The sequence below is a fragment of the Triticum urartu genome, chromosome 7, assembly GCF_003073215.2.
Source record: "Triticum urartu cultivar G1812 chromosome 7, Tu2.1, whole genome shotgun sequence".
In the NCBI taxonomy this organism is placed as follows: Eukaryota; Viridiplantae; Streptophyta; class Magnoliopsida; order Poales; family Poaceae; genus Triticum; species Triticum urartu.
In genome coordinates this window covers 629,957,732-629,969,402 of record NC_053028.1, presented here as the reverse complement: position 1 = coordinate 629,969,402, position 11,671 = coordinate 629,957,732, and the positions used below count along the sequence as shown (strand labels likewise).

The 11,671-nt window shown below is 44.5% G+C and overlaps 1 pseudogene; it reads left to right on the top strand.

Annotated features, from left to right (window-relative positions):
• Nucleotides 1-4,793: 4,793 nt before the first annotated feature.
• Nucleotides 4,794-11,671, top strand: part of LOC125519239 — a 150,480-nt pseudogene continuing 143,602 nt past the window's right edge.

Sequence of the window (11,671 nt, the reverse complement as noted above, 5' to 3'; positions counted from 1 at the left end):
GAGGCCACCCCAAACCCTAGAAGCGTTGTCGAGGCCACCCCAAACCGTAGAAGCGTCGAGGCCACTATTATGATTCCTTGTTGTGATTAGCTAGCTAGGTCTACGTTTGCCACTAATATATCCATGTGTCATGTTTGTATATTAATTGCCATGTTGTAATATTTGCAGAAACTATGGAGCACCGAGACATCGAAGCAGAACAGTTGTTGGGGGACATAATCCTTGGCGGAGGTGATGTCTTGTCGTATCTCAACGACACTAATGGTCTGGAAGGAGAGGGTGAAGCAGGCTCCGGTGATCGAACAATGGAGGTGGAAGGACATGATTATGATGGTTCCGGTGACGGAATGCCGATGGAAGAAGGAAACCGTGATGGCAGCTCCGGTGAACGAACAGAGGAAGGAGTTGTTGCAAAATCCGGTGAGGTATATATATTAATTAAGCCTGTGCTGACTAGCTAATTGATGCATTAATTGTTTTGGTATGTACACATATTAACTCTCTTCTTTCTACTTTTCTAGCCCTCAAGATCGAGACAAACTTCGGTAACGAGACGAGGCCCGAAGAAAAAGTTGCGCCAGGATGAAAGGTTCACGATCACAACAATCAAGGGCGATGGCCAACCGATTGAATCCAGCCGGACCAAGGAAGCATTTTCTGCTTAGTGCGGGGTTCTTGTTAGGGACATGATCCCAATTAGCATCCACCAATGGAATAAGCCTAAGAGTGAAGACCCTCAAGTGTCTTATGCCAACGATAGACAGAAAGATGATCTTTGGACCGTGCTGAAGTAAAATTTCACCCTACCGCCAGAGGAGGATCCAGATAAGCCAGTTATAGAGCCATTGGTCAAGGCTCATGCTCTTAAGAAGATGGCAGATCTATTTAGGAGGTGGAAGAATGAGTTGAAATCAACGTTTGTCGACAAAGGGAAGACTCCATAATTCACCAACTGATTTGAGAAGATAAGAGATCACTGGCCCGTATTTGTGGCCCACAAGACATCAGAGAAGAGTAGAAGATGTCAGCGACAAACAAGATAAATGCTGCAAAGAAGGAGCATCACCATCACACGGGGTCAAGTGGCCACCTCAAAGCCCGACCGTTGTGGGACAAGGCTGAGAATGACCTGCTTGATAAAGGGGTCGAATCAAAGACATTGAACTGGCCAGATCGTTCAAGGACTTGGTTCTTCGGGGTTGGGGGAACCTTGGACCCTGAAACAGGGAAGTGTCGTTGGACGGACCAGCAACTGGAAATACCCGTCAAGAAGCTTCAGAAGTATATCGCCGCGGCACAGCAAGGGACGTTCGTTCCCGACAAAGAGAACGACGAGCTCACGCAGGCCCTCGGCAATCCTGAGCACCCTGGACGGACATGAGGCACGGCAGACTCCGTTGCATGGAAGGTTGGGTTTCCCGACGCAGGCGGTTACAAAACCCGGGATAGGAAGAGGAAAGTGGAGCAGACCAAACTGCAGAAGCTGAATGCAAGGGTACGAGCGCTAAAGGAACAAGCAGTTCACGGCCAGCGACCCGTCGGAGCTACCCCAGAAGCTACCCCGCCATCTCATCGGAGAAGCAGTGTGGCTTCCACCGAGCTCCTTCAGCAGCCTGACTTCATGGCTCCCAGCTACCCCGTGGATGCTATCATGGAGGCTCATGATTGCCACCTTATGGTGCAACGGCAGCACCTCAAAGTCAAGGCGGCTGTCGGCTCTGTTGCACCTCCTGAACCCGGCGCAACTTTTCACTGCCTTCCGATTCCATAAGGCTATGTTGTTGTGATGGTCGATGAAATAACGGAGGGATTTGAGGACCTCGAGCTTGACCACCCTACCAGCGAAGGGGAGACTCAGCTGGGTCTTGCTCTGAAGACTCCATGTCTATGGCGGAAGGAGCTCATCAACCTTCCGAACTGGACGCCTCCGCCTCCTCCTCCTCTAGCGAATCAGGGCACTCCACCTCCTCCTCCGTCGGCGAGTGATCAAGGCACTCCGCCTCCTTCTCTGGCTGCTCCGGCGCGTGGCGGCACTCTGCCTCCTTCTCCGCCTGCGCCGGCGCGTCCGAGCAGCCCACCTCTTCCTCTGCCTCGTCAGTAACAGCGGAAGACAGCCGTCGCCGCTCTGGCTACTCCGGCACGTCGTAGCACTCCGCCTCCTTATTCTTCGCCTTGTAAGCAACGAAAGAAGACAGCCGCAGCCGCTCTGGCTGCTCCGGCGTGTAGCAGTACAGCCAGAGGCGGGAGGCAATACAGATTCGATCCATCTCTCAAGCCTCTAGAGAAGTTGCCGTATGAGATGATCGAGGAGGAAAACACAGAGATCTGTCAAGCCTATGTGAAGGACTTTTTTGCAAATAAACATCCACCTCTGGAGGAGAAGATAGATCTGGTGAAATTGAAGCACACTTTGGATGCTTTGAAGCGACCACCACCGTCTACGCCGCAAACCAACTATGAGCGCATTATTGAAAGGTCATATATCGAAGTAGAGCGGTCGGGAAGTACTTGCAGTGATCCAAGGTTAGCAAAACAAAGAAGTGGGAAAAAATTCCCTAGCTCGGCAAACAAGTGAACCAATCGTGCCCCCCGCTCAAGGTGTCTAGCGATATCGTCGCTAATCATCCGAGGATGGTGTCTGGTACCAATCCTGGAGATTGCCTGCCCGACGATGCACATTTTGATACAACGGAGGTGGACGATTTCAAATACCGGCACTGGAAGCCTCCCGTCAAACCTGGTCATCCTCCTCTAACAACGATGATGCGAAGATTCCATGAGTGATACATGAAAACCTGCAGCGAGTCTGGGAAGGATACTTTGACGCTGAGAGTTAAAGAGGAGCATGACCTCATTGGAATTGATATGTTGTCTGTTCCATTTGAGGAGTTCTTGTAGTTTTTCAATCAAAAGGCCCTCGATAAAATAATCGTCACTTGCTATTGTCTGCAAGTACTACTTCTGTAATTAAGTCTCTATATATAGCTCAGCTCTTTCATTGCATGTATATATAATTATCCTCACTATATTATGCAGATTGAAGATCGTCGAATGCAGAAAGGCAGAAATCTATGATATTGGGTTCATTAACATAAATCTCATAGATGAATGGACGATTAAATATGATGCCAAACAAACCGAGGCCAACTTGCTACGATCGTTGCTTCAAAATCAAAACAAAGATAAAATACTCTTTCCTTACAACTTGAAGTGAGTGTTATTTTCTTGTGCATATTCGGTTTCCCTTATTACTCGAGGTTATAGTAATGTAATTGATGAGTTATGCATGTGTGCGCAGCTTCCACTTTATTCTCCTAGAGATTAAGCTTGAGCAGGGACTAGTAACCGTCTTAGACTCAAGACGAAAAGATCCCGAGGAGTATGCGGCCATGACTAAAATGCTCGAGAAGTAAGTTCAATCAATCATTATCGCACCATATCGGCAACTTTGTTCATTTCCTAATATCAAGTAATTATTTTCTTTGTCTCGCAGGCTCTGAGACTGCCGGGGGAGCTGTGATTTACACACCCAAAAGTAAGTACTACTAGCTAGCTAGTTCTGTGCATCTCCCGTTGATTCTAGCTACTTTCATCAATACCATTTATAATGATTCATTATCAGTTTGATTGACCTCTATTTCTCGTAAAGTGCTTGTGGTAGGAACCCAGGAATGATTATTGTGGATACTATGTTTGCGAGTTCATCTACAAGGCGATGGCCAAGAATAAGCGGGGCTACTCTAAAAGACAATTTGAAGTGTGTAAGCAATAATATTCACAATTTCATTTTATTACCATCATTTGTGTTGACTTTCATTCATATAGATGTATTGACCCCTTCTTCAAATTAGATGTGGCAGATGCGGAATGAACTCCTGCCACAAGATTGCATATGAGCAATTCAAGAGGAATTGGCGGGATTCTTTCTTGACCACGTCATCAATAAAACCGGAGAATACCATGTGGAACTTGAGTTCAGATGTTAGGGGATTGTAAGAGATCTTATATTGTATATATGTAGCCAGTAGCGTCGGATAGATATACGAAAACTTGTTGTTTGACCAATCTCTCGGAGAAGGAGAGGTCGATCAGTTCTCTCTGTATATGTTCATGACGATCTTCTGTACTTAGGTTTCCTTCATTTGCTTACTAGCTAGCATGTCGAGTCCTCTCTATATGTATAGTACGTAGCGTCGACCAAGTACGGAGATAAGAGAGGACACTTCTCTCTATTAGCTAGCTAACACAATATATGAAACCCCTAAATTAACCCTACAAAACCCCCAAACCTCCCCCCTCCCTTCAAAAAAAAAAACAAAAACCCCAGCCCCTGAACTGTTGACGCGTGGAAGCCTTTTGGTCCCGGTTGATGCTGCCAACCGGGACAAAAGGCCCTCCTACCTAGGCAAGCCGCAACGGCCACGTGGAGCCCCATCTGTCCCGGTTCGTAGGCAAACCGGGACTAAAGGTATTGGGCTTTAGTACCGACCCTTTAGTCCCGGTTCCGGATCCAGGACAAATGGGCCTCTGGAACCAGGACAAATGGGCCCTTTTCTACTAGTGATCCGGTGCCTGGTACCCTGTCTCCGGTAACCCTACGGCCACTCCTCTGGTGCGTCCGGCCGCCACTGCCGACAACAAGGGTTGTGGCCAGTGGTCGATGAAATGCCATCAAGGAAAAAATATTGTCTTTGCATTTTGGCCGGTGCGAACGTAGGGTGTTGACGATTGTTGTTGTTGTCATAGTGTGGAGATGAACATGGCTAAATTCGTGTCATCTTGAGGAGCCACATATGCTTGGGATTGAAGATCTTAACTATGACCCAGTGTTCAATCATCAAGACGGCAAAGAGGATGCCGAGGTCGATGAGGAGGACGAGGCCGAGGAAGTTGGTGATCCCATGGAGACACAATAAACAGTGAAGCCACCATCAAGAGCAAGGACTCACAACTATTCCCAACATGAAGATGGTTTGCTTTGTGTTATGCTTTGAGCATGCCTTTGTTTGGGCTCGATCCGCAACATAAAACAATCTATGTTGTGGTGATTTTGGAATTTGTAGGTGGTCATGATTTCTTTGGTAGCGACGGTGTTTGAGTTCATGTTGTTGTCTTTGGTTGGGCTCGATCCGCAACATAAACATGCTATGTTGTCGTGATTTTGGATCAAACTTGATTTGTGTGATGCCTTTTGGATGAACTATTTGCATGTTTTAATTGATTGATCCGTGCAACTATATGTGTGTTTGTGGTTTATATGTTGTGAGTGTTTACTTTGAAATATTCAAATGATTGATAATACATTTTGTAATTGCCTGAAATGTATGCATCTAGAATAAAAGAATGAGGAAAAAATTGTTCTCCTCTAAATATAGAGGATTGGACCGGCCACCGTTGGAGGGGATAATTATCCTCCTTTAAAGATAATCAGTTGTATCCTTCTCTAACGGATAGGGGATCTGTTAGAGATGCCTTGGTATTTACAGGGGTCTTTTTGCAACCAGCTGACTACCGAGTTAGCTTTTTTAAAGAAAAGAAAAACCATGGCTAAGCATGTATTCATTAGGAATCCCACAACCTAAATGGCAGAAGAGACCCTCACTAGCAACAACTTGCTAAACAATTTGCGTATTTTTTTTGATAAATAGCACTTTTATTAACTCAAAATGTAGCATCAAAAAATTACAAAGCATGATGAATAATACCCAGCCTCTGCATAACTAAGATGCACACAACCAAATACCAATTGTCTCACGAAAAAAGGTCACCATATTTGCAATAGTAGTCATATAGGACCAACATTATGCTTATGTCAAAGGAGGTGGTGGACCGATTCGAAGATATGCTGCCTCCCATATTGGATAAAACCTTCCTAGCCACCAAACGAAGTACCAAACGTTGTTCAATGCGGTTGGATACGATCTTCGGTCATCTATGTCCATGTGTCTTTAAGTTGGATCCTTCCGCTCTACGCTTATCTTCATCGGCAACGGTTGTTGTTTTGGTGTACTGGTCCTATCGGTTCCTAGCACGACGACTTCCTGGCTATCTACTACAACAAGTTTTGCCCGGCTCCAGCGAGGGAGGGATGATGACGGCGGTGCGCCTTCGGTTCGCTTCGATCAATGCTTGTAGTCTTGCTAGGTGGTCTACGGATCTGTATGTAATTTTTATTATTTATGATATTCTTTGTACTGCTATGATTGACGATGAACAGGTTGAAAGTTTTCTCAAAAAAATACTAGGAAAAAATCCTACGAAAATCCTCCAATAATTCTACGAACCTAATGAACCTGGTGTGAACGGAGATTTTTTTATTTATTTTTTAGGTCGGTGTTTAGGTTAGATTAGTTGAGCGCATGCATGCATTACGTGAGTCAGTCAGCTCGAGAGTCGCGCCATTGAAGGCTCGATGGTGGAGTCCCTAGACGGCCGTTTTTAGTCCTTTGCAATCTTGTTCGTGTTCACATGGATGTAAAACTTTTTGCATTCACCGTCCTTCCTCTGTGTTAGTACTATAAGACGAAGAGTTCTGGTGCTTGAACTTCCGGTGTGATCGTAAGCGCTGTTTGCCTGTGTGTCCTCACTGTGATCCTTCCTGGCCATATATGGTTTGATCTTGGACTTCTCCTCGGACGCACACCGGCCGGCCGTCCTCCGTTGATTGGTTCGTCTGCTGCTGCAGTTCTCTCTTCCCCCGGCCCAGCCCCGGTTGGTTCATGTCATCTTCCACTTTTTGATCTGCAGGAGAAGATAAACTCGTCTTGTGAAAGATGCATACTGCGGGATGAACATCACTACAGTCTACAGGAATCAGGATGATGAGAACAAACATTTCTTGGTGCCTATGATGGGTGATTTCAAACACTATATGGTAAGCAATACCTATTGTTAGACGCAGTCCAACTCCGATTCTTTATGTTTTGTTCTGGAGATCCTTGATGTCTCTACTTAATTTCTACTACTACTACTTCTAATTCTGCCTAGTATATAGTAGTCAATAACTAAGGGCGAGAACTCACATACTGTTCCATACTTCATGTACTACAAATTTGCAACTTTTTGTCTTCTAAAACTTTTTTCTGCAGATCATCGCGAAAGAATTTGTTCAGCGTTTGAAGGGAGAGATGCCAGAAGAGATTAAACTAGAAACAAAAAATGGATGTAGTTACATAATTAAGGTTGCCAGAAACCAAGAACAGCAGCTTGTGCTTACAACGGGATGGGGGACCTTCGTCAAGAAGTTCAGCCTACAGATGGGTGACACCATAATCTTCAGATACAAGGGGAACTCTCAGTTCAATGTCATGATCTTTGACCGGCGTGGCTGCGAGAAAGCTCTATCCGTCGTCGATCCATTCCCGCCCCGCGCGCTCGAAAGGCGCACCGGTGTTGCTGCTGAAACCGTGAACGAACATTCTTCTGGTCATCCTCAGACCGTGGAAACGCCGCGTACTGAAGCCGCCGCTGACCTCCTTCTTTTTCTTCGTGAGCCGATGCAAACTGCTAAAACCATGGACCGCTCTCCTCAGCTCATGCTAACGCCGTCGCCTACTCAGTTTCATGTTGATCATCATCATCATCAGGCCATGCAAATGCAATCACCTGCTCAGGCCGTGAGCCATTCTCAGGTTCATCCGCATCTTCCCACAGAGACTACTGAAGTCGGGAGCCGCTCCCATGTTGATCCCCAGAGCATGGCAATGCAGCCCCCCGGCTTCGAGAGAACTATGAACTGTTTGCAGATGCAGCCACCACCAACTTTGGAAACACATACAGAGCCTCAGTCGGTTGAGTCAAGTCAGGGTAACAGGACAGTGCAGAATAGTTCTTCCTCCTCTGAATCATTAGCTGGTATGATAAGAGTACAAAACATATTCCCTCCCTTGTAAAAAAGAACACACGCACATCAATTTTTTGCAGCTATAGTATTTACTAGTTTTTTTGTACTTGCACAGGAGAAGGAGATGGCTTGTCAGCAGCTTCTTTCTCCTCAGAAGATCATGTCCAGAATGCACGCAGTTACAGGCGTGCTTCTAGAAAAAAAAGCCAATCTAACCTCAGCTCAGAAGCAGCAGTTGAAGGATGGATATATTACCACGAGTAAAACCAGACTAACCTCTGCTCAGGAGCAGCAGGTGAAGGAGAAGGTCCAGTCTATCCGCTCAGACAGCGGAGGGGAAGACTCAGACATACCCATCTTTGTTGCTTTGATGGTCAAGACCAACGTTCATAAAGGATTCATCCTGGTGAGTCGCTCCCCTCCTATTTTCTTTTAACGTTTAAGTCTGTTGAAACTTGCTTCTCTTTATTGATTAAAACACTACAGTATTCTTGATCATGATGTATAGTATTCATTACCGGTCATACCTCAGTTTACACACGTTTTTTTTTTAAAAAAGGGGGGACTCCCCGGCCTCACACGTGATATTAATTTGCTGGTGACCTATTAACTCTTGTGTTGTAATCTGTAATAGACTGTCCCTGACAAGTATGCCGAGCAATATCTCGGAGATGAGCAAGTCGTCTGCTTCCAACTACTTGGGAAAAAATGGAAGGCGAAGTTTAGCAGTTCGCGTGAGGATTATCGAGTTGTAGCTGGATGGAAGAAATTTGTCGAAGACAATGATCTGAAGATGGATGATATCTGCCTTTTTGAGCTGTTGACCAACCAAAGGAGCACCATGGAAGTCCATATTATCCGTGCAAAAAATGGCAATTGATTGACATGCCATACTGCCATCTTACCGAGTTCCCTATCCCTAAACCCTAAAGCAAGTACATTTTTGGTCATGGTGGTACTTCTTTCATGTTGGCTAGTAGAGTCCTGGACTTCTTGTTGTTTTGATCAGATGATTCTCCTTGAATTAGTGATGTCGGTGTGTCACAGTGAATATTGGTTTGAAGCGTCTTGTTGAATTACTAAAACTCATGTTTGATCCATGTTGAGTTAGTTCATGGGCTCTACCAGACTTGCCTCTTGTTGCTATGACTGTTTCTTGCTACATTGGTGGTAGAAAATAACTGCAAAGATTGAGAGCATCATGTGGTAACAGAAGAATTGGAAGTATTATGATTTATTCATGTAGTGATGTGATTCATGGATTTATGCACCTCCAAAAATCCATGTGTATTCATTTATGTACACACCTTATATACAAAAAATTAGGCCCAAAAGAGGTGGCCCTTATCATTCCCTTTATTGAGAGGCTTAAGCCAAAACGGCCGACTCCTATTCAGCTAACGCCGATTAGAACGACCACATACTTTAAAAAAAAAAGGACCATAGTGCGCAAGCTAGAACTTAAGTGCAGTAACAAGTGTTACCATACGAGCAATTTCAGACATTGCATATATCCCCTAAAGCAAAAGCTAGAACTTAAGTGTGCGAAAGACATGACATTTATAACAACTGAAGAAAGATGTAACAATTGTTGCGTTCCACATTACACATGCCAACTGAGCACGACATGGGGAGGCGAAACATCATGGCGTTGTGCATTCCAGTTAACAATGAGGGACGACGCCATTCCATAGTCAATACACATCAGGGCTACAGGAGTTGAATGATCTGTCAGGATCCTAGGTACGCAGAAAGGAAGCTTCCATGGACTGCGGAATACTAGCTGTATCAAATCTGAAGCTTTTGCCAGGGCGGTTGTCGATGTGCTGCATGTCAGATCCTGCTCTAGTAATAACAGGGTTCTCGACAGGCACGAAAACACCCGAGGGATTCTTCGCTTTCCACACAGTACCTGTGCAGTGATGTTACCGTAGATGTTATCAAAAGGTTCACAAGCATGTAAGAAAGGAGTACATGTCCCAACAGGTGCAACATGGGTATATATCGAATACGAAATGTTGCTCCTGAATATAATTCTCCGGGCTCGAGCATGTTATATATTTTTGTATTAGCTAGCATTTTGTTCATTTTTAAAAGACATCTGTGGATCGAGTTTCGACTTGAGAGAACATGATTTGGTAAATTGAAGCAAAACAGTTAACACAGAATTAGTTCGTGACTACTCAGGAATGTTTTTATCTTAGCCAATGACCACAATGGGCATAAGAGGGAGCAGAAGAAACCTCTAGCGGATGTATCTGACTTCTGATATACTGGGCCGATGTGTCCCTGTCCATGCTTTTAGATCCCTGGGACACAAGATAAACTGTAAGGCGCCAAATAATGTGGAACCACCAAATAAATTTAGACCCCTGAGACACAAGAACTCGAACATGCTAAGATTTTAACAACCACCATGGGAGTAATGCTTATAAACAACTTCTGCACAAAGGAACATACAAAAAAAGTGTAGAGAAGTACTGACGACAATGGCAGGGAAGACTCTGACATTCCCATCTTTATTGCTTTGATGGGGAGGACCAATGTTCATAAAGGATTCATCCTGGTGAGTGGCTCCCTCCATATTTTGTTGTATCTTCGATCATGAACGTTTAAGTCTGTTGAAACTTACGTACTTCTCTTTATTGATGAAAACACTACAGTATTCTTGATCAGGATTTATGCATTCATAACCAGTCATACCTCAGTTTACACACACACACACACACACACACAATATTAATGTGTTGAAATCTGGAATAGATTGTCCCCGAGCAATATCTTGGAGATGAGCGAGTCGTCCATTTCCAGCTACTTGGGAAGAAATGGAAGGGGAAGTTTAGCAGTTCACGTGAGAATTATCGAGTTGTAAGTGGATGGAAGAAGTTTGTCAAAGACAATGATCTGAAGATGGACGATATCTGCCCCTTTGAGCTGTTGACCAACAAAAGGAGCGCCATGGAAGTCCATATTGTCCGTGCAAATAATGGCAATTGATTGATATGCCATACTGCCATCTTACCGAGTTCCCTATCCCTAAACCCTATAGCAAGTACATTTTCGGTCATGGTGGTACTTCTTTCGTGTTGGCTAGTAGAGTTCTGGACTCCTTGTTCTTTTGATCAGACAATGCCTACTTCACCTGCGTAATGCTGCAAGTTATTAGCAAACTTGTGTTCGATTCAATGTTGAATTAGTGATATCGGTGTGTTGCGGTGAATGCTGATTTGAAGCCTTCTTGTTGAATTACTAAAACCTATGTTTGATCCATGTTGAGTTAGTTCATGGGTGCTACAAGACTTGCCTCTTGTTGCTACAACTTTTTTGTTGTCGTACTTTTTACTGTTTCTTGCTGCATTTGTGATAGGAAATAGCTGCAAAGAAAGCTCATCATGTGGTAACAGAAGAACTGCAAGTGTTATGATTTATTCCTGTAGTGATGTGATTCATTGATTTATGTACTGCTAGCTCCAAAAATCAATGTGTTTTCACCTATGCCGTTCCTGCAGTTCACTTGTATGTATTCCTATGTTTGTTACAAGGAGAGTGGCACAAGAGAGGTGACGTTGCAAGAGAATATGAAAGCTGTGTACGTACACCTTAACCAAATAGGCTCAAAAAAGAACTGGTCCTTAAGCCATTTGTGCAGAGGCTTGTAATAAGCCAAAAAAGGACTGTCTTATTCAGCATCCGACCGATTAGAAAGCTGGTTAATATATGACCCACATGCTAAGAAAAGGGCCATAGCACACATGAATTCTTCCTGCACTAGCCAGTGTTACCATGCAAACAATTTCAGACACATATATTCCCTAAAGCAAAAGCGAG